The 26,006-nt window shown below is 38.6% G+C and overlaps 1 long non-coding RNA gene across 1 annotated transcript; it reads left to right on the top strand.

Moving 5' to 3' along the window:
• Positions 1-233: 233 nt before the first annotated feature.
• LOC140478501 (uncharacterized) lies at positions 234-26,006 on the top strand. The gene is made up of 3 exons (XR_011960778.1): positions 234-349; positions 20,180-20,236; positions 25,031-26,006. It is a non-coding gene; the product is annotated as an uncharacterized lncRNA (long non-coding RNA).

Genomic DNA, 26,006 nt, shown 5'->3' with positions numbered 1-26,006 from the left:
TAAATTCTTCCAAAGGCTTTGAATAAGCATGGATGATTATGCCCATGAGAAATGCCTTGATATCCTTCTGTGGCCCATCATTAATGATAAGTTAAAGTTTTCTTCCCTTCTGTAATGTGATTTTATACATACATATGTATATGTGTGTGTGTATATGTACATATTAATGGCAGAATTATTTTTTTAAAGGTCTTTAGTAGTTAATTCTGCTATTTTTTTCAGAGCCATGATTTTAAATCAGTATGCGCCAGAGAGAAAATGACTAAGGGTCTTCTAGACAGCTAATGGAAGGGTATTTATATTATAGCGTTTTTTTTCAGGAGCAGAAGAAAAAAAATTAAGCCACTAGGTGAGTAGAAGCTAAAATGAGCATTTTCTATTTTTTTTTTCTCAGTTAAAAGCTTTCGAATTCAGTACAAACAAGAGCTGGTTGAAGCCAGATGTTAAAATAGTGCCCCTAAAAACGTATTTATTCAGATCAATTAAGTTACCTCAGTGTAAGAAATTCAGTTTGTAAAAATTTCCACATTGAATGTGGTTGGTTTGAAATCTGCAATTGCTTATTCAAAGCTGAGAATGTCTAACATCTTAGTTTTGTGAGTCAAAGAAAAAAAGCCTCACAGCTGACATGACCTGAACCAAAAAGAAGCAATTTAATCAACCTGCAGATTTATAATGGAAGGGAAATTTCTCTGAATTTTGATTAACTGTAAAGTGATGATATTGGAGAATAGATTGAATTTTGTTTTGCCAGAGGTTTGAAATGTTTTTAAACTGTGTTATTTTGAAATAGTTTCATTTGCTTAATTTTATTTTTCTTTCCTTTTCATAGTAAACTTCTGTTTTATTATTAAAACCAAAATGGCAGCCGAGTGTACTTATGTTTCAGTCTTAGACCTGACTAAGGCTTGTTTAGGAAAAAAGGAGCAAAACATGATTTACCAAGCCAAATTTCATTCTGGCATCTGACTTGTCTAGTAGAAACATCATCTGGGATCATAATCATTTGTGTCTCTTATAGGAGCTGAATTAATTGAATTTAATGTGTATCTTTTAAAGGAGTAGGTATGTGGTAGTGTTGAACATTAAAACTGCTATGTACTGGTAAAGTCTATTGCAGTCTAAGAAGTTGGCTTTCAATGTGACGAAGAGCTGTATGGAAATAGAAGATGGAACAATGCATTATTTGAAATTTTTGGTAAAGTTTAACTCGAGAGACGTGGTAGATGAGTTAAAGGTAGAAGTTAAAGCAGGATCTCATGAGACAGTTTTACTTAGAGGGATTATTCAGAACTCAGGATTGGAAGGAGTGAAATCTGACTTGTCACAGCTATAATTTATTAAGATAAAGTTAGAAAGTAAGAAGATTTGACATTCAAAGAAAAAAATGAAATAACTTGAGTTGGAGAAAGACAAATAGAGAAGAAAACATGAGTGGGAAGAAAGCAAGAAGGAAATGGCACTGAAAAGGGAAATAGAGTTTATAACATTTGAAAAAGAACAGAAATTGCTGGGAAATCTGAGCAGGTCTGGCAGCATCTGTGGACAGAAATCAGAATTAACATTTCGAGTATAGTGACTCTTCTTCAGAACTTAGAAAATTTGAATTGGAAAGAACAGACAATAAAAAACAATATAATGGAAAAGAGATAGAATTCAAGGAGCTTGAGCTTCAGAGAGATAACGGAATTGGATAACATAATTTGATTAAAGAAAAGGTTAGAATAAAGAAGCAAAGAAAAGATAATAGCTCAGCAAATGATTCTGAAACCAATGAGACATTTGATTTAACTAAGATTCTGTACTTTGTGCATTTATTTACTGAAGATGGAGTTGAAAGATGCTTCACCCAATTCGAGAAGGTAGTTGAATAGATGAACTGCCCAAAAGCTTTTTGAACCATAATGCTATTTTTCTTTCTGTCTTTGACAGGCACAGCTATGATTTTGTATGTAAGTTTGTTCGTAGAATATTCAGTAATTTACACAACTATTAAAAAGGAAAAAAAAAAGTCAATGCTTATGACCTTGTCCCTGAAGCATAACAATTAAAATTTAGTACTAAAAGAAAGAAACCCAATCAGACATTTGTAGAATTTACAAGAGAAAAATAAATATTGCGGATTCAGGAATTAAAACCAGATTATCGAGGGGCCATAATTAGATGAATGAAGATAATTCAGTCGGCTTTTAGGCTGGAATAGAACATGGAGAATGGAAAATGTGGGGACACATGGGAGGTTGCAAACAAGGATAGGTATTTTAAAATCAAGGAATTGCTTGCCTAGATATTTGCTTAGGTCAGTGAAAACAGGATAAAAGGTAAACAAGACTTGTTGAAATTTAGGATAAGGACAGTAGGGTTTTGGAGGATCTCATGTTAACAGGGGGTAGCACAGTGAGGAAGGCCAGGATTGCAATAAAAAAAGTCAGATCTAGAGGTAATAAATGCATAAATAAGGATTTTAGATGCTGATATTTGGGGTAGCGGCAAAGTTTGGTAATGATATGGAGGTGAACAACAGATGGTTTTAGTCATTGTGAAGCTGATTTTGGTATCAAATAGGACACCAAGGTTGTGATCAGTCTGGTTTAGTCTGAGTTAAAAATCACACGACACCAGGTTATACTACCAACAGGTTGATTTGGGTGTACTTGCTTTTAAAGCGCTGTTTCTTTGGCAGGATCATAAGACATGGAATGTAAAACTGGGAATTACATATTAATGAATCAAAACCTGCAACCCATTCTAAAAGACTTAACTGCAATCTAGATTAGTTCAATATATCGTATCAGTTGCATGAACTATGATCTTGTACGATAAATTCTATGTCTTATGATTCTGCCCCATTGGCTACCTGACAAACGAGCAGCCCTCTGAAAGCTAGTACTTCCAAATAAACCTGTTGGACAATAATTTGGTGTTGTGTGATGTTTAATTTTGTCCACCCCAGTCCAACACTGGTACCTCCACATCATGATTTAGTCTGATACAATTTAGAATTCCATCAATAATTCAGGATTTTATAGCAGAGATCAAAAACAATGACTCCATTCTTCACAAATAGTATTTGGACAAAATTTGCACTTATTTGCCTGTCTATTATATGTCCAGTATGGGACAAGTTGGCAATATTAGAGAGTCTAGAGAGTTGATAGAGCTGGGTATTGTCAATCTACATGAGGAAATGAATGCTGTGATTTTGAATGATGTTGCTGACAGGCAAAGGGAAAAGGAGAGAGAACAAGTTAGAGGTAACAGGTGGGAGAAAAATGAGAAGTCACTTTTAAGTAGAATCATAAAGTCCTTACAGTGCAGATACAGGCTATTCAGCCCATCAAATCTGCACCAACCCTCCAAAGACCATCTGACCCAGACCCATCCCCATTTGCCATGGTTAACCCTCCTAGCATGCATGGCATTGGCCACTTTGGACAATTTAGCATGACCAGTTCATCTAACTGCAGATCTTTGGACTGTGGGGAGAACATGTTCAATAAAAAGGCAAATTGAAAAACAACTATCCACTCAATTCAAGACTATCTACAAACTTCACCATTGCTGAAGATACTAGTTAACATTTAAACACCTATGTCACAAATGAAAAATCTAATATCCTCAGCAGTGGTGATTTGCGCATGTCATCTTTCATCAAGAACTCAAAGATATTTGCCCTTTCCACCTTTTCACTTGATTTGTCATCTGAGAAGCTCCAATGAATAGAGAAAATTTAAGTTCTTGTTGTTACTAATTTTTTTTCTCTTCTATACAATGCATATTTCCATTGGTTCCCCTTTGTCTATATTGCTTGTTACTACCATAAAGACTTCCAATAAATTAGTCAAACTTGATTTCCCTTCCACAAGGCCATGTTGATTCTGCCAGATTACATTGAGATTTTCTCTTTGTTAGACATTAGGCTAACTAGTATGTAGTGTCCTGCTTTCTGACTCCCACCTTCATTCAATCAAAGAGTCATATTCACTATTTTCCAATCTTATTGGGACCTTCCCAGAATCTAGGGAAGTTTAAAAATTTTAAACCAACACATCCACTATCTCAACAGCCATTTGTTTTGATGTAGAGGTGCTGGTGTAGGACTGGGGTGGACAAGGTCAGAAGTCAGATGACTCCAGGTTAGAATGCAGCAGGTTTATTTGAAATCACACCCCTTAATCAGGTGAAGTGATGGGACTCTGCACTCTCTGTGATTTCAAATAAACCTATTGGACTCTAACCTGGTGTCATATGACTTCTGGCCTTGCCCATTTCTTTTAGCACCCGAGGTACTAAAGAGGAAGTTTTCAGTTTTTTTTCCATTAATCGATTTGGAGTTTTATTTAATCTTTTGTATTTTCTAAGTAACTATCTAACTTTTGGTGGTGGTTCAAGTTTACCAGCAGATACTACATTTCACAACACATTGTAGTTGTGTGAGTATGGCTAATTTGCCCTTCAAAATCATGATGCTCTGAAGGTGCAATGTTTTCTTGTGACAGCCTTTAAAGAGTATGTTTTCGTTCTGATGTATCTTTGAACATTGTGCCATGACAGCTGCATGCTAGATATAAAACCCTTAATTGCAGGGATTTACAACTTTATTGAACTCCAACCACACTTACCTGTAGTTGCAGTCATTGCTCAGCAAACAATGGAATAGATTCAGCTGTATCCTTTTCATTGCTGTCTAACAAGACATAAACATTACAAAGTTTTTAAAAAGGCTTATTGACTCACTACCAATTTCTCTGCTTGCATCCTCAATTTTCAATGTGACTTTTATCTTGATCTGTGTGTTCTTCAGTGTGAAGGAATATATGTTGATATGCGTCACCTTGATTCATTCTAAATAAGTGTTTTCTTTATATTCTGTCAGCCAACTAATGTGATGCTCTAATGCCAGCAACAATTTCTTTGAATTTGTTTTAGATAGCTGTTGAACATTAAGTGAATTCATATGAATTATAGGGCTTTACAGTTAAATGTTTTCAGTTTGTTTAACATTTGCTTTTTTTGCAGATCTGTCAAAAACAAGTACATGTTTCTCCAGTATTAGTCATATAACAAATGTTCAGCCAAGTACCTTGACAGAAAACGAAACTGAGCAAAATTTTATCAACAATATGCAGGGTGGGAGTGAAAGTGGGCAGGTGTGTCATTTCCCACTGAGATACTGGTTTGTCACCTCTGAGCAAACCAACATAATTCCATCCCAACCCAATTTCCCAAAGATCAAATCAGTTAGTGCAGTGAGAGGTGATGCTGGAATTGAAATGGACATCTTTCTATGGGCAGTAAGTAGCTCATTAGGATAACCTAAAGCCCAATTAAGGCCATTAGAGGCTGACTGGAATATTCCAGTGGCTTTTGTACACTGGACCCCTACTCCCGTCAACAATGTAAGGGAATTGTGTCTGATAGTGGATTCCTGGTGGCAGGCATGGACCTACTGAATGCCATTGAAGGTCCCATCCTTCTCACTGCAGTGACCACAGTTCCACAATTGTAGTCCAGCAGGTATGATTATTTATATTTTACATTTTTTTCATGTTGAAGTGGGTCAGCATAAGATGATGGTTCTCTCCTTCCTATCCCTGCAATTGCAGACTGTGATTCCTGCTGAGAAGTTATTTTTAGGGCAAGCATATTATCAGGCCATTATTTGGTTAATCCTGGCAAAATTTCCTTCAGGTTATTACTGTTGACATAGTGCAGCAATTGCACTAACCCAGAGCAGAATATGGTACTTTTTTGCTAGAAGTCTTACAAGGTTATTTTAATAACCACCTGTGATTATGTCCACAATTAAATAGACACATATTTTCACCAAAAAGCTACTGAACAAGTATGTCAAGGTCAATTTCAAAGATGTCGGTCACAGTATATTAGTGGCTCAATTTATTTCACCTGGAAATATTGTGCTCACTTACCATGTTTTGTCTTTAGTACAAACAACAAGTCCAATTATTTTCATTTTTATAGTGACTTTACTTAGTTTCTTACCAAGCCTCTCAGAAGAAAAATTATTGGACAAACTGGATAAAACACTGCGCAGGATATTAGAAAAACTGACCAAAACTTTGGCGAAAAATATGGAGACAGGAAAGGCAGGTTCAGGGAGAGAATTCCAGAGCTTAGGGCACAGGCGTGTCAGGACAGAGCTGCTAATGGTAGAGCAATTAAAACGGGGATTTAGTCAAGGCCAAAGTTAGAGTAGTACAGTGATATCTTAGTTTTGTAAGACTAGAGAAGTTATATAAAGCATTATGACTGCTTCCATTTTTTTCAGGGTGTGCATGGGCTGCTAAGTTCCCCTGAAATGCTTGAATATCTTGTGGAGAAGTGTTTAGCTTGACAGAGACAGCCCTTTGTGCAGTTTCTCTCAGCAAGCCAGTGTGCTATCAGGGAGAGTGGACATGTGAATTTTCCATTGTACACCTTGAATGGCAGTGCAAACTCTTTAAAAGCTGATAGATAAAATTAACCTTAGCCATCAGAGATGTCTGGAATAATTCCAGATTCTCATTCACAAAGTAGTTGTAAATGTGCAAGATGTGAGCAGGCCAGGCCCTAGCACAAACCTACATATGTCTTCTGGTCTGTATTGTCCATGTTAGAATGCAATGTCTTGGCTCCTATCAACACCGTGGTTTAAGGAACCATAAAGACTGATGCTATTTGCACTCAAGAGGTTGTTGCTTGGAAGGGATGGGCAATGTTTGGCCATAACAACTGCTTTCATCATTGGGATGTCTGAACAGGCTGTTTATCACTCAAATGGGCGCAATTTCACGAGCTCAGACAGCAACACAAAACACTAGAACAAATATTTTAAGAATACAAGTGAACATAAGATAGCTTTAATAATGAAGTGTTATCTGTGCCATCTATTTGCTTTCAGTAATATTTTGTATTCTTCTCCCTCCACCTATGTCTTGGTGTAGTCCTGTCTTCTGCAGCTGGAATGGAGGGAGTCTGCTTTGCTTGACCTTGTTGACCTGAAAGACCCGGCATATCATTCCTAGGGGTGCTTGGGTCTAGTGGATCCCTCCCATTGAGAGTGCTTTACCCAGATTCAGACTCACCCATATTGGTTAGGACATTTGCAAACATTGGCATCACAGACGGGCCAGACACCTTGAGAGTGCCCTAAGAGGGAGCTTCTGGGGGTTCTGTGTATGGGTACTCCTATTGATGACTGTTGACATTATCCTATCTTTGAGGAGTTGAAAGGAGGCTGATTGTCTATGTTCTTGTTAAATAGAGGTGCAGCATGGAGGCGCCAAGTGGTCTACTCCTACTCCTATTCCTTATGCTCTTATGTTTGCTGAGAAGAAGAAGTACCAGGGGTGTGGTAGAGGTCCCTTGATCCCTCTCCTATTTTGCCACTAGTGCTGAGCACTACTCTGGTGTACCATTTTAGGTGCTGTAAGCAAGCCTATCTTTAAATAGAAATGGTACGCATGGATATGGGGAAAAGACAGCAGATTGGAACTAGTGCAGGCACAGTAGGCTGAATGACCTCATTCTACACTGTGAAAGTTCTGTGATTCTGATTCTGTAATACAGAAAAGAGTGCAAGTCTGTGCACAATCTGGTAGACAGTGAGTATTTTAGACCCAGATCTTCATGTTGTTCCCCAACTTGTTGATAGAGATAACACCAGGCTTTCTGGTGGTCCATTCCTGGCAGAGTTTCAATGTCTGCCACGAGTGTCTGCAAAATCGAAAAAAGAGAATTAATAGTGCAAAAGGGATACAAGTTTGTACAGATTAAGAATGAGTAAGCATTGGTGGAAATGGGAAACAGTGTACTGCAGCACAATGAAACTCACAGAGTTAATTTCCATAGAAGTGTCTATGTCACCACATAAATGGCTATGATTTTCTCCAGCCAAGTCTACCACCTTCTCAGGTTGAGTGAGAAACCTTACCTCTGGAACTTTCCTGCCACTCTTTGTCCTTCACAGGAGGCTCCCAAGCACTGAGGATGTCACCTAGACAGGGGACGAAACGTATGCAAGACAAATTCCCAGCTCGGCGAACAGAACCACAACTCTTTGTCCTCTTGACCCATTTGTGAAACATTAATTTCTGCAATGAGGCATAAGGACAGTAGAATGTAATGAAAGTGGATAGAAGAGCAGTTAGTGGTGATGGAGGAGCAGAAAAGGTGTTAAGATGTCTACAGAAAGTGAGTAAAAGGTGCAGAGGGCAGGAACCATTACAATTTTAGGAGAATGAGGTGGGCAGCAGCCATTCGTGGAAATGCTATATGCTTGCAGCATATAACCCGTGTGTCTTGGTGAGAGGTGGGACAGTCACAGTGAATTGAGAGGTGGCCCTGTGTGTGAGGTAGCAGGAAGAAAATAGCAACAATTCACCTTGTGGAATATAGAGATTATTTACCTTCTTCTTAGTGGACAATTCTTATTGACTGAGATGGTGTGTAGACACAGGATGCTGACACAATCCAGGCTGGCTGTATTTGATGATGTGGCCTCACGATTCCATGAGAGAGGCAATGAAGAGGACAGTTGCATAATTAATGAGATAAAAATTGCATGAGAAAAGTTGATGGTCCATGGTGGATTGGCTGCCCTGAATCTCATTTGAACAGAACATGTTGCCAAAAATGGGAATGTTCAGCCTTGCAAGTCTGTGCTCAAAATGATCAGCTGTTTTCCTTTTATATGGAGTTGTGAAAACGTGTGCTTGAGTTTCAACCTGGACTGTGTTCCCATCGTGACCCAATCACATGAACCTGCATCTGGACAGATTTCAGCTGAACTTCATACAGTCCCCACTCCAGGAAACTTTGTTTTACCTAGATAGTTTAAAACCAAGTCATCTGAAGGCCTAGATTAATGATCTAAAGGCATGACTTTAAATCCTATCACAGTATCTAGGGGACTTAAATTCAAATACTTAAATAAATCTAAATGAAAAAGATATCAGTTATGGAAAAAGAATTGTTATAAACCATGTCTAGTACATTTGCATTCTTTATGGAATGAAGTCTGTCATTCTTACTCAATTGACCTCTGATTTCAAATGCTGTTTACTCTTATGAATGTTTTCGCCAAAGATGCTGCCAGACCTACTGAGTTTTTCCAGCAATTTCTGTTTTTGTTTATGATTTCCAGCATCATGAGTTCTTTTGTTTTATTGTTTTAGTAGTCATTGTCAATCAGTAAGCACTGAACTCATGAGCAGATGAGACCTGTTGTAAGTTACGATCCAAAAAAAAGACTCTGGGTGACCTCATGTTTATGTAGGATGGAAGATTGGAACATCTGAGAAGCCAAAGGGATAATTAAGTTTTGCAGTATAGAGGACAAGGACAGGAGTTAGAAAACCATTATTTAACATCTTGAATCGTGAGTACTGCCCGCCACCTAACCATGAAAGGACTGTGGAGGTATAGCTAGAGGCATGGAGCTACCAGGAACATCAAGGACCAGACCATCAATATTTCAAGCAATGTTTCCAATTACATAAAGGGTGGTTTGAGTGTGGAATGAACTTCCTGAGAAAGTGGTAGAGGCAGGTATAATTACAAAATTTAAAAGACCTTTGGACAGATACATGAATAGGAAAGGTTTTGAAAGGATATAGACCAGGAGAAGGGAGGTGGGCCGAATCTACTTTGGGATTATGTTCAGCATCGACTGGTTGGACCGAAGGGTCTGTTTCCATGCTGTATGACTCTATGGCTGTATACAAAGCACATGTTGATCTACAATACATTGTCATCTTGAGAGTGCAGCCATTATCATCAGGAATCCAAAGGTCACTTTGGGAGGAAGAGAAGGAAGAAGAACCGGGGAAGTTTCATCCAGGGAAACTTTATTCCTCGATTGTCTGTTCACAAACATTTTCTCAGGTTCTGCTTTCCATGGGACAATTTCCCTTCACCACCAATGCTGTACTAATGCCAATCTCATTAATTAAACATCCAGTTATGTGGTCCCCTTGCCTAAGACCTTACATTTAGAAATAACTACCAATCGTAATGTTTTAATAACAATTTTATTCAAAAACACATCCATATTGTTTCATGGTGCTCAAATGCAGTGTTACCCCATTAGCTGAAGCACACCTGGACGAAGCCAGCTTTCTTTCAGTGCAGAGATTGCTGGATGATCTTGAGCACTGAAGACTACTTGGCTCCCTGTGGAAACCTGAGATTTCTACTTTTGTTCACATCCATCTAGGACTGCATCTATGGACAGTGGAACTCTCTATCTGCTCATGTGATTCATTTCCCTCCTCCCCAGTTGCAGGGCTAAGTCAACAGCAACTTCCTTTCATTCAATGCAAATCCTATTTAAAAGGGACAGACCACTTTTAAGAGTTAAAGGCCAGCTGAAGCATGACTTAGCCTCATATGCTCCTCAACTTGTGCAAACAGGCAATCAGCCAGCAGCACAGGTTAAATTGGGCTGTTCATAAAAATCATATAAATGAGGAAGGAGCATAACCTTTGAGCACTGCTTGCTTCAATGGAAATGAGCAAGGACAGATTGCAACTCACAGCCTTTGACTTCAAAAGCAGATGCAAACAATTTTCCAGCCTGATAATATTTAGATGGTAATGATGCTATTAAAGAATCAAGGGAGTTGATTTTATCTGAAGGCAGGGATCAGGTGAATGCTTGTCCAATCCTACCAGTGGATGCCTTAACCATTTCAAGAGCAGTATTTCATTACCATATTATTACTGAACTTCATACACAACCAGTCATCAGTTGCTGCTCGCTGGCTGCAAGCAGATTCATTATTGAATTGAGGGATACAGAGTCAACTAGCAGACAGATTGTTTTGTTGGAGTAGGAACTGATTCAGGGAATGCATCTGCCCATGCAACAGCTCACATTATTTTCTTTAATGAAGCTTCTCTCAGTTGTGCATTGAAACTGCTTCAAGGTCATTTGTATATCATAGAACATGAAATTACTGAGCACTTGACTTTCCAGCAGAATGCCCATGTCACATCTCCATTTTCACAAGACAAACCAAGTAAAATCCTTGCTAAGAATATCAAAAAGAAAATGGGAAATGATATAATCTTTGTTTTATTTACCGTTTACTTCACTAATCTTTCAAACATTCTATATTTTCGTCATGATTACACATCAAAATAACTTAATTGGCTGTTGTGCTTTGGAATATTCTCAGGCTTTTATATAAATAAGTGTCTTTTCTCTTTTATAATTTCATACAAGTTGAATTAATTCTTACATAATCATGACATTTAGAACATTTTTTTCTTTCATTGCTATTGGGCATTTTCTACAGGTTGTTATGCAAGCTATTAGCAAGATTATATTAGCCTACCACAAGAAAGTCCATTGATGTGTCTGCTAGCATTTTGTGTAATCCTAATAATGTGGCATTACTTTGTGAATTGACATGCTTGTTACTACACACATCTTTTTCGCTGCATCACTATATATCTTAGGATTGATTTGAAGGTCACTAATTTATTGCTTTGCTAAGACAAACTGCTAGCAGTGATATTTAGCCATAAAAGATAATTATTGAGCATCAATGCAAGCTTTAGTGAGCCAAATATGTTTGAGGGATTGTGACTGATCAAATCAGGATTTATACCGCTATTCATACACTTTAAAAACCACTACTGTATTCTTGCCTATTTTCAACAAATAAATAACATTTCATAAAATGAGTAAATGGATTAATTCATTTTGCATGAAGCAACATATTCCCTGATATACAACACAAGCTCTTCTGAGTTTATTAAATAATTGACATCACTCTAAAATCCAGTCTTCGGTATTACTTGTTTACGCTGTCAGAATCTTTTCATATGTGATAGTACTATTTGTTGGGTGTTTTTTCGGACACACACACAGCTGAAACCATTGTAGAATGCAGGTGAATTGTTTGGATGTTAACGCAACAAAGTCTGGTTACACAGTGCCCAGTTATTTTTTTATTGCTATGTGATGATGAGGTGGCATTTTGGCTCTAAATTAGTGTCTGTGGTGCACATACATGGTGTGATGCTGCCTGCATGGATAGCTCTTTAGCAGAATTATTATTCTTTATTTCCATATTGGTACAAGTGTAGAGAATGCATGCACAAAATATACTGGGTCGGCAGATTGTGTCACCGTAAGAGTATCATGCTGATTAGACAGATGCTGCCACTGTTGACCTTAATGCTCCAACTAATGCCCTCTCTTACTCTCATGCTGATGAGCCTGGAAATATTTACTGTTTCTTTTATATCTACATTCAAATTTTACATTTCTATTGATACAGCTTGCTGTCTATTCTCTATAAACTTTTGCTTGTTTAGTAACAATGTTGCCAGCAATTAAAATGAATAAAAAGGCAACAGAGTTCATAGATGAGAATAGCCTAGGAATTTATTTCACTTTTTTGTTTATATTTTAATTTATTGATGTTTTTGGCATTAAAAGTGAGGTTTTCGTACCTTCTTGCATTCATATAAGGGGATAAGAAAATTGGGTGAGCAAACATTAGGCTTGTTTTGTACCTTATTCCTGCTGCACTTTCGTTCTTAAAATCACAGAATGTAGGCAAAAATGTTTAAACAGATATCTCACACATCATCCTATCTTTAGTGTGTATTTATCACTGCAAAAGATTGTTTTGAATAGTGAAGTGGAAACCAGCATGTATAATAGACCTTTTAAAGTAGTCATATTTTTGTTGTTACATTTGCAGCTAGGAAAAGAAAAACTGTAGAATCATAGAATCCCTGCAGTTCAGACAGAGGTCATCTGACCCATTGAATCTGCACTGACCCTCTGAAGAGAATCCCATCCAGATCCACCCCCTTAAACCCTATAACCCCGCGTTTACCACGACCAATTCACAATTGCACATCTTTAGACTGGGAAGAAACTGGAGCACAGAAGAAACCCCCACACACATGGGGATTATGTACAAACTCCGCAGTCACCCAAGGGTGGAGTCAAACCTGGATTCCTGGTGCTGTGAGGCAGCAGTGTTAACCACTAAGCCACCAAACTGAGTATATGAAAAAGAATTTCGTGAGACTTCAAGGAGCCACAACTACTTAGAAGGTACGGGGTAAAAAGTAAACTTGATTCCAAATATCAAACTTCACAAAAAAGAAACAATGTAGGGAGATTAAAAGATACTTGAGCCATACTGATTGCACCATAATGCAACAGATATGTAATGTTTGATGTGCAAATTGCACTACCAATGAAGCAATGCAACTGTCTCTTACAGGCTCCTGTTAGATGGCAAGCTTATACAGAAAATTGCCATTTGCAGCTCGGGTACTTGTGAAATATAATCATGTAAAATCGGTACAAAACTCAGACAAAACTCTCTCACATTTGGGATTAAATGCATTAAATATGTAGAGCTATGAAGGTTATTGCAAACATCACGAGCGGCTCAGATTTCTTTGTGCTTCTGCCTTCAGCTCAGCCACTGCAGTGAAGACTGTTCTTCAATGGCAAGGAAAAAGTAACAAATGCTGCTAGCAAGACACATTATTGAACAGAGATTGTGAGAATTATTTTAATCTACCCATCATGGAAGTAGTATTATCAGCTGAAACCTGCATTTCACATTTCTAATTAAAGTTTATAGAAGATAGAGAGGGAGGTAGACTGGTTAAAAATAGAAGTATGCAATCTGGTCATTTTGATTCCCTACTCTGAGGATGCATGTTGAAGATTTTAATTTTGAGGCACTCAGCCTCTTTAACTAGAATTTACACATCAGCAAGCTGGATTATCCTTGTGAGAAACAAAGCCCACTCACTTCAATAATTTCAGTCCGAGACAAGATCTGAATCAGTAGTGCCATTTATTTTACACTTGCAAGTGGGTGTGATGTCCACTGTCTACAAGGCAAGGGACATACACACACCAAATTCAATTCATACACAACATTTATATGATTTGATGTCTATTGTTTTACACTGCTCCCTCCCCTGTTTTACATCATCCACTTCCCTAAGACCGGCCCCCATTACCCCTGTTTATCTCTTGCCTTATCCGGCCTTGTCTGTGACAAAATGCTTATTTCTGGCCTCACAAGGCCATTTGACCTCATCCTGCTGTAGGTCATTGTTAGGCATATTCTTTCTTCATCACTATCTACCCCCTTCATCTGTGCCTTTCCCGAGGCCGTTCTGATCCCTATGACCCTTTTAATTGGGGTTTGTTCCTGTGTTTTCGTAAAAGTGGGAAGCACATGTTTATATCTACTGTTTGTACAGGTGTATCTAGCTTAACTTCATCCCCTCACAACATCTTATCTACTTGCCCATAATGTCTACCTTCTGACATACAGTTTTAGCTAATACAAAAACAATTATATATTTCCTCCACATCGTTTCCATTCTTGTAGACTCAGCTCTTGGCTAAAACAATTACACACTGGTATGAGTTCATTTTACTTTGTAAAATGGAATTGCAGAATTGCAGAAGTAACATTAATTTACCTATATCCCACATCCTGATACTTTTAAAAAATGCTTGCAATGATATGGGTATCACTGGCATTATTGCAGCATTTATCCAACATCCTATGTTCTCCTATTTTACTTTGCAGTGTGCATACCTCCAAAATCTGTGTGTGATAGTCAATACGTTAGCACATTGAGTGGCATGTGTGGGATCTTCAGCCATACAGCTCAGAATGAGTGTTGCTAGCAGTTGGTGGGAGGCAGAAAGACAAGCTCACTATTGATAACACTGTTTGAGAGTCACGTGAAGCCGAAAAGCTTGCTTTGATTTTACACTCTGTCTAATACACTTGGGTCTACCCTACAATCACCTTCAACCCACTTCCTGTATGATGTCGAAATTTGGCGTTCCTTTCCACCTTTTTGGATTTGACTCAGCTCTCACTCAGATTCACTCAGCTACTTTTCAAAAGACTGTCAACCTGCTGAAAAGCTTTAAAACATCTCCAGCCCAACATGTACAGGTACTTCCTATTGTCCCAGCCTCAAATCCTATTCACATCCTTCTCTGCATCAAGATCTCTGGATACATGCAAAGTTTTCTTTGTGTGCCAGGAGAGTTAGGAGAAGTGAATATTAGGACTTGCATTTATAAAGATCCTGGCATGATCACAGCCCCTATCCTTCATTCAAATAGCTTTCCAGTTTATGAAGCGTTTTGAAGTAGCCACTGTTGTAATAAAGCAGGAGCCAATTTGTGCAATGGCAAACTCTCACAAATAGGAGTGTGATAATGACCAGGTAACCTGCTTTTACGATGCTATGTGAGTGATAAATATTGTCAAGGACTTGGGGATATTTCACTTGCTTTTCTTTGAGTTTTTTTTATCACCACCTGAAAGAACATGAGGCCGTGTTTTAGCATTTTGTTTGAAATGTGGCGCTTCTGACAGTATAGTCTCCCTCAGTACTGCAGTGAAGTTTCAACCTTGCTTTTTTGTTGACATTCTGGAGCAGAACTTGAACCCATATCCTTCTGACTCAATAAATAAAAGCAAATTACTGCAGATGCTTTGACAAAGGGTCAGAGTCAAAATGTCAGCTCTTTTCTCTCCTTACAGATGCTGCCAGACCTGCTGAGATTTTCCAGCATTTTCTCTTTTGGTTCCTTCTGACTCAAAATTGAGCACTGTCTGTTGTATAATGGTATAAGAGTCTGTAAAGCTGATTGCTGAGGAGTGTCGTCAGCATCACCAGTATAATGATGCCATACAAATTTGATGGGAGAACAACTTAGAATCTCAAAGACGTAAGAGCTACCATCTGGATCTTCCTCATAGTCTTTAAAACAATGTCTATTATATCATTGTAATTTGTAGAGAACGGGTACTGCACAATAGACTACGTGTCAGTTAAGAGAAGAGCCTGTTTTTATTAAACAAGCAAATATTTTGCCTTATTCCCTTATCACACTAGATCAAGCAGGCCATAGAGCTCCCTGTCTGGAAAAACAATGATGGCAACAAATCTACCAGATAGTACATATACATGATAAGCAGAGGTGACAACTAATTTTTCAGCTTGGTGACAAGGTGGCGCAGACCTCTTATAGCCACCTCCGACAATGCTGATAGTGATGGAGATCTACAGATTTCCTCAGGCACAGCTTTTATGAAAGATGCTCATCAGTCAGCAGATAGAAGAGTTAAATATTGAAACTCATGGCAAGGTTCATGAAGGCAGAATCCACAGCTGAGGTGGCAAAGCATTTCAGATCTGTTAAGTAATGTATAGCAGCAGAAGACAATTTGGAATTACCCAAAGTTGGAGTATTAGCATTCAAGGCAGTTAAAGATTGTATTGATGATCTACACAAGTGGTACTGAGTTAAGATTCATCCAGAGAGTAAATGAATATTGGAGGATCCATGATATAGTTGAAATTTCTGGTGGGCAAGTGGAAATTTTTAAATAACGGTGTGATTTACAGGCTGGGAAAAGCTAAGCAAAGTACTTATAGCTCAGATGTTTGTGCACAGATCATTGAAGGGGCAGGACAGATGGACAGAGTAGTTAATAAAGTATGCTGTATCCCCAGCTTTATTAATGGGACCAGAGAGTACAAAAGCAAGGAGGTGTTGTTGAACTTGTAAAAGACAATTGTTAGACCTCAGCCAGAGTATTGAGTACACTTCTGGGCAACACATTATAGGAAGGATATGAACGTTTTGAAGAAATACAGAAGTCACTCATAAGAATGGTTCCAGGAATTAGAAACTTCAGTTATGAGGATAGATTTAAGAATTTGAGAGTGTTCTGTTTGGAGAGATTAAGGGTAAAAGAAGACCAGTTCGTGGTTTTCAAAATAATAAGCAGCTTGGAAACAGTGGATAGAGAGAAACTATGCCTGCCCATAAAAGGAACTAAAAGGCATAGATTTAAAGTGACTTGCAAAATGAGCAAATGTGGTGTGAGCAATAAACTTTTTTATAATGTGAGTATTCAGGGTATGGAATGCACTTCCTGGAAGTATGGTCAAGGCAGGATCAACTGAGACATTCATGAGGTCGTTGAATGATTACTTGGATAAAAATAATATACAGGAATATGAGAAATTAACAGGAAATTGACACTAAGTAATAATACTTATTTGAAGGTATGGGCTGAAGGCTTTCTTCTGCCTTTACATTCTATGATTCTGTGACTAAGATCAGGATTTCTGGATTCATCTAGTAAGGCCATGAAATAGTGGGACTCATTCATTTATTCATAGAAAGTGGTATTCATCCATTTTACTTGCAAAAAGTTAAAACCCTCTGTTTTGATTTTAACAGCATCAGAAAAAACTTCTAGCACAGCTGTACATTGGAGCAGCATTGCTAAAGTGCAGAATTAAAACTCTTTGACACAAGGAAAATAAATAATTGCATTAGGAAGATTTGGCAGCAGAAATAATTATTGCTAGGAAGATCTATTTTCAGAGAAAGACAAATAGATATTTTGGACAAAACAATTTTTATGTCACAGAATTGCTTCCAAATGACATGCTAACTCAGAAATTAAATAAATAAAAACAGTAATGTGGACAATTGGGGGTGTAGCTGAGGACATTATAGCTCACCATAGTGTACAAGAAATATTGGATAAATTTCAAGAATTTCAGGAAACCTTTGACATTTATTCTAACATCAAAAGAAATAGAATTTTTGAAATAGTAAGATTTAAAGAAGAATTTTGCACCAAATCAAATTAACGGGTAATTTTAGCAAAGACTTCTACAGATGAGTGAAAAATTGAATGGAGCTTTGAAGTCAGAATTTATGAGAAACACTTTTTTGTTGGAATTGCTGATGAGTCAGTGTTAGATTTATTACAGCCTAACAAAGATATGACTTTTGAGGTTGAGATAATAAGTGAAACAGAAATCCTGAAATAACACAGATCAGTACTAAGAAGAAAAATTAATTTTGTCACAGCAGATCAGCAAAATCCATTTGGTTTTAAGGAACAACACCCCTAAAGAAGCCAGAGTGGCAAATAGTGTTGGCATTGAATACCACTAGACATTATTAATACAGCAGAGCCAGGAAACCTTACAGGTACAAGCAGTAGCCATCGATTTAAAAAAAACTTCATCTGTAAAACAACATGTGACCTCCAAAACATTTGTTGAAGTAAGACACAGTCAAGAGCAACAAGAAGTCAAGTAACTACTGACACTAAGTTTGAGATAAAGTCCTAGTGCACAATAGGGGTTGTTTCTCATTAGTGACAGACCACCAGTGATAGCATAACCTGAGGGTCACTACAACTCAAATGAAGGAAGAGGCTGAGAAAAAGGATCCTTCATGGTAACCTCAGCTGGTGTGGGAATTGAACATGCATTGTTGGCATTACTTGCCTTCACAAATCAGCCATCCAATCAATTGAGCTAACCAACCCCATTTGGTTTATGAGAGAGAACAAATTCCAGTAGAAGAAAATCAGAAGTTATTGTTTGGAAAACAAATAATTCATTCCTGGCTTTTTGGCAAGGATGTATTTACATCAGCAATCATCTCATTGATTTTAAGCTGTTTATGGGGTAAGTGTCACTATTTTATGAGATTGTGTATCATAGTCAAAGATATCCTGTCTTCAACTGACAAATGTGGACCAGGAGAGATAGTATTTAAGATTAAAGGTATACTACAAGTGAGTCTGCAACATTCAGCATTATGTAACTTAGGGAGCTTATATGTCCTTCACAATCAAGAGTTCACAATATTAAGCATGAATGTATGAAGACCTGAATCTTCTTTAATTGATGGAAAGAATTCAGTACTTAATGTTAAGAAACATCACGTCCAAGAATAACCAGTCATGAAACAACTAGTAAAGGAAAAGCTGGTTAAGGAACACCTGGTCAAAAGAAGAACAGTAGATTATATAGGGCTCCATCAACATGGTGAAACCTAAGGAAAAGATAGACTCCATTTAGTTGAGGTAGTTTGGCATTAAAAAAAGTTCCTTACTGTTAGCAAGGTAGAATCTTGTGAAGAAATGTTTTCCACTGCTGTTGACATGGAAGTGTATTCACTTTGCAAGACTCAGCAAGGTTTACAGGAAGATAGAAGGAATCAGATAGCCAATAAGCAGTATACATCACTTGAACTCAACAATGAATCCTCAACTGTTCTAATGCAGATTGCAGAACAGCTTGGTGAACAAACAGTGATAATAGATTCAAGTCTTATGTCAGATGCCAAAATGGCACATTTTCGAGTTAAACCTTTGATTTCCTTGTCTCCCATGAAATAATTCTCTGTGACATTGACAGAGATTATGCTAAGCAAGGAGCAATCCTCAATTGAGGAGATGAATATGTCAGTTTCACCAATGCGATTTCTGAGGATGAATGAAAGTATCCATAATATACAAGTTGAAATAAGGAGTCTAGACATTTCAAAACAAATTGGGAATAAAAATCTGTGCACATAGATTGAAGATGCATTGCATAAACTCACTGGAACCTGCCATTAAAATAAAACAACCGATATTCACAGATTCAGGATGTAGTCAAGAAGCAATTGTTTGGTTCAGTGCCACCAAACAGAAGTTGCTTGTTTCAACAGGACAGCTGTGCTGTACAAAAAAAATAGAAATGATAGGTCCTTCCAATGTTGCCATGGAGTAATTGTTTGTCTCAGTGCAGAAATGTATCCTCCATAAATGAAATTCAAGAGATTAATGGTCCTCCAGGTTCAAAGATCTTACAGACCACTCACTGTCAAGAACAGAATTAAACTCAACATACTTCAGCCCAGGAAACTATTCACTTTCCACATCCATGGAGAACACATACTGGGAGAATAGTGATTCCTCCAGACTGCCTGTATTTATGAAGTCAGAAACTTGGGGGTGGGGGTGCGATGGAGGTGGGGGAGAGTGGCATATGGTAGAACTAATTATATATAATGGTAAAAAGCGTGGATGGGAGACATTACCTAAAAGTGTAAGGGTCTGAAAGGGTTAATGGTGAAGTGTGCCTTAAGCACCACCCACTATGGTGATGTCATACAGAGTTGCTGGGACAACATAGGAACTCAAAGAAATAAGAGCTATCATCTGGGTCTTTGTCATTATATCTGTAATGTTGTCAGCTGTATTGATATAAATTGTACTTAGTTGCTGTATTCATTCAGACAAAAGCCTCTTTTCATTAGGCTAACAAATGTTTTTCTCTATCATACTAGACCAAGTAGGCCCTGTAGATCTCACCAAGAAAGAAAATGGTGGCAGCAAGTTGACAGGTTAGTAAAAACATGATGATTCGTGGTGAAAACTCATCTAATGAATTCATCAATGAATGAAGAAAAAGTTGACAAATCTCTGACCATTTGTTGATATATCAGATGCCTTGAGCCACTTAGCTGATACATACCCCTAATGGACAATCTTGTTTTGCAACACTGTTTAAACTATGCTGACTTCACCCACATCTTGCATATAATGCACAACACATTCAAAGGTAGATTGCCAACTTTGGGAAGGTGACGCTAATATGCATAGCAGGCAGAGCTACCATTGTACCACACAGTATTTTTCAGTTATGCCAGTCGTTAAAGAAGGGGATGCGAGTTGCAGTAGGCTGTCATTTGTGTCAGTGAATAACTAAATTGGTTTTGTTTTGATTCTTCAAGCAATTACTTAGTTGAGCAAACCCCAGAAAATAATAGGGAAATTTGATGGGTTGATTAGTGGAACTTGCAGAATCTATCCTTACTTATATTAACTCTGGATAAGGTAAAGTTTATTGTCACTGTTTTCACTGAAACATGCCATAGTTTGATAAGCATAAGTTTAACAGTAAGCTCCATCATAATTATTTTGAGTTTGATTGGTTCGATCAGGTTTGATAACTAATAAATGATAAACTAATGCAGTGTTGTATTTTAACAGCACAGTAAGCACAAGTGATATGATATTCTGGCTCAATTGTAACCTTATTTTGAACAGATACTTTGAATTACCCATCAGAAAAGTAGACCTATCAGAACATCAAGGTTACTTGCAGAACTCAATAAAAAGTGAACATTCAAGCCAACAAATCAGATTGAAGTGATATTTCACACACATTATGCAGCTGTTCTCGTAGCTTCTGCTTTGATGTTAAACAGTTTCACAATATATACAATAGTAAAGCTTTGTATCCCTCCAGGCATTTATAATTCACATAGGGGGCTTTTCAAATTACTCGACATTTGCTATAGATACCAATATAAATGCACCTTCAGTTCTACAGATATAAAATAAACTCACATTTTAAAAAAAGTTCGGTTGCAGCTCTGTTTATGAAAAATATTGCCTGTTAATTGAAGTTTATTCAGTGAGAATTGCAGTTTGCAATAAATTGCTTTGCGCTAAATGACGTCTTTTTTGAATAATGTTGCCTTGATTTCCCAGTGTGTCCTTAACTCTACTTTTATATTACATCAACATTAAGTCAGCCTGATGCTGAGCAGAACACTTAGACTCTTTAAGACTCACAACTGCAACATCATTAGCTTATGATTTTTTTTCTTCATTTTTTGGGACTTAGGTGTCGCCTACTGGCCAGCATTGATAGCCCATCCCTATTTGCCCTTGAGAAGATGGTGGTGAGCTGCCTTTTTGAATCACTGCAGTCTATTTGCTGTGGGTTGACCCACAATGCTGGTAGGGAAGGAATTCCAAGATTTTGACCTAACAACTGTTGGGTATATTTCCAAGTCAGAGTGGTGAGTGGCTTGGAGGGGAACTTGCAGGTGGTGGTGTTCCCAAATACCTGCTGCCCTTGTCCTTCCAGATAGAGGTGGTTGTGGGTTTGGAAGGTGCTGTCTAAGGATCTTTGGTGAATTTCTGCAGTGGATCTTGCAGATAGTACATATTGCTACTACTGAGCACCGATGGTGGAGGGATTGATTGTTTGTAGACATGGTGTCAATCAAGCATGTTGCTTTGTGCTGGATGGTGACAAGCTTCTTGAGTGTTTTTGGAGCTGCACCCATCCAGGCAAGTGGGAAGTATCCCATCACACTCCTGACGTATGTCCGAAACGTCGATTCTCCTGCTTCTTGGATGCTGCCTAACCTGCTGTGCTTTTCCAGCAACACATTTTTCAGAATGTCATCAGGACCCATTGCCATTGCAGTTTCCTGTGCTTCCAGCCATTTCTTGATATCACATGGAGTGAATTGAATTGGCTGGAGACTGGTATCTGTGATGCTGGGGACCACTGGAGGAGTCCAAGATGGATCATCCACACGGCAATTCTAACTGAAGGTTGTTGTGAATGCATAAGTCTTATCTTTTGCACGGATGTCCTGGACTCCTCCGTCATTAAGGTTGGGGCTATTTGTGGACCCTCCTTCTCCAGTGAGTTGTTTAATTGTCCACCACTATTCATGACTGGATGTGGAAGGACTGCAGAGCTTAGATCTGATCTGTTGGTTGCAGGACTGCTTAGCTCTGTCTATCACTTGCTGTTCATGGAACCAGGGTTGATGCTCCGGCTTGAGGGTAATGGTTGAATGGTAATGCTTCAACCATGAGGTTGAAGATTGTGCTGGAGTAAGTTCTCTTGCTGTTGATGGCCCATAGTGCTTCATGGATGCCCAGTCTTGAGCTGCTAGATCGGTTCAAAGTCTGTCCCATTTCGCACGGTGATCATGCCGCGCAACACGATAGAAGTTATTCTCAATGTGGAGGCAGGACTTTGTCTCCACAACTTCAGTGCAATGATTACCTTTACCTTTGCTGTCATGGACACATACTTCTGCAGCTTCCAGATTAGTAAGGATGTGGTCAAGTATGTTTTTTTCTCTTGTTGGTTCCTTCACCATCTGCTGCAGACCCCATCTAGCAGTTATATCCTTTAGGACCTGACCAGCTCAATCAGTAATACTGCTGCTGAGCCACTGTTGGTGATGGATATTGAAATCCCCATCCAAAGCACATTTTGTGCCTTTGCAACACTCAGTGCTTCCTCCAAGTCTTGTTCAATATGGAGGAGTACTGATTCATCAGCCAAAGGAGGATGGTGTGTGGTAACCAGTAAGAGGTTTCCTTGCCCATGTTTAACTGAAGCCATGAGACTTCATGGGGTCCGGGGTCAATGTCAAGGACTCTCAGGGCAACTCCCTCCTGATTGTATACCATTGTGCCACCTCCTCTGCTGGGCCAATGTGACAGGACATATCCAGGGATGGGAATGATGGTGTCTGGGGTATTATCTGTAAGGTATGATTCCGTAAAAATGACTATGTCAAACTGTTGCTTGACTAGTCTGAGACTCAGCTCTCTCATTTCGGCACTAGCCCCCAGATGTTGGTAAGGAGGACTTTGCATGTTCGACAGGGCTATTTATGTTTTTGCTGTTGTCTTTTCCAGTTCGAAGGTCGATGCCAGGTGGTCTGTCGGTTTCATTTCTTTGTTGTGACTTTCTAGCAATACAGGGGAACCTTGATTATCCAACCGTGACGGGCTGGCACTATTTTGTTCAGATAATTGATTATTCGGTTAATCGATTTAAATGCCTTTCCTCTGGGGCTTGGAGTTTGTAAAGTCTGCTCCCCTTTCAGGATAGTGCAGCAGCACACAGTGCGTGAGGTCCCACCTCCAACCCGCTCCCTCCACCCCATCCAACACCACCCCCGCCCCCAACTCCATGCAATACCGCCCCCCACACCCCCAGAACAACCCCCCAACCCCACCCCCAAACCCCATTTATATACTTGATAACCATATAGAGGACACTTGGCTTTCAGTTTTAATCAATTAATCTTAATCCAGTACTATAATTAATCTCATTTAGACTTGTTCCAAGTGCAGCATTCAAGTAAAATAGCAAACTGGATTCTCCTCAGCTTAGACAAGATAGTTAAATACTTGCCTGTGTAGAATTATCGCTGAGCGTTCATCAAATATGCAGGTTGGTTTGAAGGTGAGCTAATTAACACCCCTTTATTGATTTATTGCCATTTAGTTGAAGCAAAATCAGTCTGTGATAGTTTATAAAAGATTAGTTAAAGAACCTCATCACTGTGTAGCACTCTATCAGAAAGAGCAACAGTCTGGGAATTGTCAGTATCTGCAATCCCTAGTATTCCTCTCACCCACCAAGCACCTTCACCACACATTACCTGCCACCGCCCCTGCGCCCACCCCCCCCCCCCCCCCCCCCCCCGCTCCCCCATCCCCAAGCTGTACTATCACCACTTTCCCAGGAACATATAGAGAAGAAAGATATTTACTGACCTCACGCATTTCCCTAAACAACTGCAAAGTCTAGTGATCCTCTCCTATTCATAGAGCTTCACTCACACCATTACCTAATGGATCCTTCCATCACAGTCACCTGGCTGACAGGTACATTTATTTTAGAAATGGACAAACCTCTCTGAATTTAGACATTGTCTTTATTCAAACATCGTTTCTCACCTTACTTAGACTGAAATTAAAAGAAAACCTGCTTGTCTTCAATGATGATTCTTTCAAGGAGAGAAAGAAACTTTCCATCTCATCATTATGGTTTACTTGACCTCATTTGGGCAAGTCTCCATGACAATCACAGATATGTAACATTGGAATAAACATTAACAGCTGCAATATAATGAGAATGTGTATGATAATGAGATGGTAATGTAATTCATGATATAACAGTGACAACAGAAGTAATGTGCAAGAGACTATGAAGAAGGAATGTAACAGTCTGTACTTGGGAGAGACATACTCATAAGGAACCTATTATGTGCAATGATGTAAATGAAAAGTTTCCACAAACACACCAGGGTCAGTCAGCAGTCACTCATGTATAAGAGGAAACTATTACAGACCACAACCTACCAGATGAGGCATGGATAGTTACATTTTAATATACAAGAGACAACATTGAACCATAAGCCTCAGTAACTGAAACCAGCCAGGGGTAGAATGGTAGTCGTGACCTACCACCCTTTTTAAATCTTTCAAGTTCATCTTAATTTTGAAATTAATTGGCAGCATTTGGCCAGACTTTCTATACGGTAATGGAAGTTAAAATCTACCCTTTGTTTTCTCAAAAATAGTTATGCAGAGTTAATGCCTCGGGTCCAGTGACTGGTGCTCACTCATGTTGGCTTGGACTTCTGAAAGCTTTGGCATCACAGGCAAAGGGTGGTGAAGGGCTACGCACCCCGAGAAAGTCCTGAGAGGAAGCTTCTATGAATCCTGTGTGATGCCAGAATGATCTTCTAAAGACATTGATGTTTCCACATGTGGCAGCTCTCAGTGGTCTGTACATGCTCTTGAACAGTTTCACACATCCTTCAGTGACACCTTGGGAGCATTCAGTCTGTGAACACACTGAACAGCAGCATCTCTAAAGCTGTGCTCAGAACTACTAGGTAGCCAGGAGTGGGTGCACAGTTTCTCTAGAAATTGATAGTGAGGCCATATCTTAAAGTTCCCTTCCAATACTGACACATGAGGGAGCTTCAAATATGGGACAATCACACCTGATTACTGAAAGCTAATTGAAAGTAGCATTTTTGGGACAAGAATTATCCAGAAACAATTCACCTCTGGTATGCGCTCATAATTCCAATACTGTGATGATTGATGGATGAACTGTCTAGTTGTTGAAGATTCCCAAGCTGCTGAGAGACTTCAGTATGATATGTGGTTGAAGTTCAGAATAAGCAGACACATTTTCTTTGGCTAGAAGTGGGTTTGGACAACATTTAAATGGCAGAAAATGTAATCAGTTACCTCTCAATTGAAGTGTGGATTTCATGCAACTTCTGCTGTCGGCTAATAGGATTTGCTTCATTATATGGGAATAAACAAATAGAACTTTACATTATGCAATTATCAATGAATACTTTGACTGCTGACCTAATATTTGGTGTAAGGTATGGAAAATGCAAATCTCAAGTTGAAGATTAAAATTCAGGAGGAAGTTATTGTTACCTTTCTGAGCTGTGATTTGATCTTAACATCATAGTATTAGGAAGTTTTAAGAAAGCTAGCAACAATCAAAAATCAATTCGCTATTCCCTACCA

Source organism: Chiloscyllium punctatum, chromosome 6, assembly GCF_047496795.1.
Source record: "Chiloscyllium punctatum isolate Juve2018m chromosome 6, sChiPun1.3, whole genome shotgun sequence".
NCBI classification, from domain to species: Eukaryota; Metazoa; Chordata; class Chondrichthyes; order Orectolobiformes; family Hemiscylliidae; genus Chiloscyllium; species Chiloscyllium punctatum.
The sequence above is the reverse complement of the archived record's forward strand: the minus strand, read 5'-3'. Positions and strand labels throughout refer to the sequence as shown.